Source organism: Hippichthys cyanospilos, chromosome 15, assembly GCF_059441005.1.
Source record: "Hippichthys cyanospilos isolate Australia breed blue-spotted pipefish chromosome 15, RoL_Hcya_1.0, whole genome shotgun sequence".
NCBI lineage: Eukaryota > Metazoa > Chordata > Actinopteri > Syngnathiformes > Syngnathidae > Hippichthys > Hippichthys cyanospilos.
In genome coordinates this window covers 15,193,516-15,196,118 of record NC_142383.1, presented here as the reverse complement: position 1 = coordinate 15,196,118, position 2,603 = coordinate 15,193,516, and the positions used below count along the sequence as shown (strand labels likewise).

The 2,603-nt window shown below is 42.8% G+C and overlaps 1 non-coding gene across 1 annotated transcript; it reads left to right on the top strand.

Annotated features, from left to right (window-relative positions):
- Window positions 1–1,426: 1,426 nt before the first annotated feature.
- On the top strand, window positions 1,427–1,725 carry LOC148411868 (signal recognition particle RNA). The gene has a single exon (XR_015868065.1).
- Window positions 1,726–2,603: the final 878 nt, after the last annotated feature.

Sequence of the window (2,603 nt, the reverse complement as noted above, 5' to 3'; positions counted from 1 at the left end):
CGTCCAAAGGGCCGCCCGGTGTACGCGATCAAGCGGCCTTCGCGGGGTAGCGATGGAGCCAGTGTAGGTGTATAGGTTTGGACCCGGCCGTATTTACCTCGGGATGTGATGAGAAAGAAGTGGCTCCGTTGGTGGAGGAGGAGGAGGTGGTGGTGGTGGTGGTAGAGGTGGCGGTGGAGGGGGAGGAGCGGCAGCAGCAGTAGGATGGCAGCTGGAGAGGGGACTCTAGCTCCCTCTCCGTCCTGCCGTCCGAACAGCTACTCCCGAGGGTGGGGGGACCAACCGAACCCCCTCCTCCTCTCTCACCCGCTATCATCTCCTGGACTGGAGACACACTGGGAACCAGTCTATCGTGGATGGATGGATGGATGGATGGATGGATGGATGGATGGATGGATGGATGGATGGATGGATGGATGGATGGATGGATGGTTGGATGGTTGGATGGATGAATGATATGACTAATGTATGGATGTATGTATGAATGAATATGACTAATAACTGGGAGAATGATATGGTGATGGATGGATGGATGGATGGATGCTGCTAATGACTGGATGTATTGATATGGCTGACGGATGATAGTTGTATGGATGGATATGGATAATGACTGGATGGATAAGATGGACAGACAAACATATTGATGATAGACAAAACACAAGACAGAACACAAGACACCAATAGAAACACTTTTTTAAATGATTTTGATTTTAAAACCATCCATTATTTTATGCGCATGCAACAATATTAAGATGAGACAATTTTATTTTTTTTTGTTTGACGATCATAATGGCTCAAAAGGGGAAGCTATGGCCCACGACAAAATGATTTTGAAACCCCTTGATTAGTTAAACCAAAATCAGGGTTAGTCAGGATCGTAGCAGGAGAGTTTTCTGTGGGGTCGTGGCAAGAACGTTTTCTGTGTGGTGGCCGGGGTATCTGCAGTGCATGTGAGGGTTTCATGAAATAAAAAAAAATAACTATTTTTATTACATAAATTTTAATATGCAATTAGTATAAATCAATTATAGCATCAAGGTGCTAAGCAAACTGGATTAATGTAAAAATGGCAGAAATATCTCAGGTATCAAATTTTTCCTGTGTGGGGGTGGCCAAAAAAATACAAGGCCACCTTGTTTTCTTGAATTTCTTGCTCATATTAACGTCCGATAGTATTTTAAACTGAACACTAGTGAGCTACTCTTATTCTAAAAAAATGTACTTTCAATGCAACAGGCATGCAAAATGAATAAACAATTGAGTTTTTTTTCAATGACCGCATACATTCCTTTATCCATTGATATTTCTGTCAGCGCAATCGTGTTTCCCCACTCGGTAGCGCTGCTGAGCACTTCCGGGTATATACGTCATCCAGACTACGTCATTCTAGTGCAAGACAAAACTCCAATACGGACTCTGGGTTCTCGCCGGGTGCGGTGGCGCGCGCCTGTAATCCAAGCTACCGGGAGGCTGAGACTGGCGGATCGTTTGAGCTCAGGAGCTCTGAGCTGCAGCGGACTATGTCGATCGGGTGTCCGCACTAAGCTCGGTATCGATATGGTGCTCCCGTGGGAGCTCGGGACCACCAGGTCGCCTAAGGAGGGGTGCACCGGCCCAGGTCGGAAACGGAGCAGGTCAAAGCCCCCGTGCCGCTCAGTAGTGGGATCGCGCCTGTGAATAGACGCTGTAGTGCAGCCTGAGCAATACAGCGGGACCCAGTCTCTTTTGACGTTACCCCGCTGGAATTTTGGTGTAATCATTACTTCGCGCTCGTTTTGGAACGTTTTGAAGCCGGTCATGTGGCTACGTCATGGGTGTAGTTACGTTGAAATATCGGTGCAGCAGCGCCTTCTATTGGACGAAAGTAGAACTACACACAGCTGGACCGCTATCAAGGCAATATTAAAATCGGTTCCATAAGTTGTTTACATGAGGCTATCGAGAAGAATATACGGTAAAATGGAAGTATTTTCCTCATAACAGGTTTCAAAGGCAAACTGCATGGAAACAATACGGCTCGTGTGTTTAAAAAAATCATTTTATGTAATGCATTTTTTACATTTTATCTTCTTTTTTTTTTTTTTGAACCAAACGCATCTTCCTAGCCAGAAACACAAAATAAACATTTCATGAAAACTTGCAGGTAATTTTGTAAATATAGAGTTTTTATTAAAAAAAAATACATTTTTGTGTCGTGTGCAAACCCAGAGCCAACCTTGGACACCAATTTATGAAACTGTTTTTCCTTAATGTATCAAAACTCATGACCATCCTGTAAAATGTCATTTGAAAACAAAGTTAACTGTTCTTGTGTGTTACATTTCGATTTGCCACTTTTACAAAAAAAAAATAATAATAATTTAGAATCAAATATGTGGAAACTACAATTTATGTGTTCCATGGATGGAAAATTAATCTCATAATACCCATAAGCATAACAAATCTCAATTTTTTTCTATTTTAGCAACCTTTTTTTTGGCAAAATCACAAATATCCATTCAATAGTGTTAAGGTGGAAAAGTACATTTTCCAAGCGTGGTACAGTGGCTCCCTCTAGTGGTAAACAAAGAATAGCTGCCTTTATGCAGCTCACTCAAATTGAT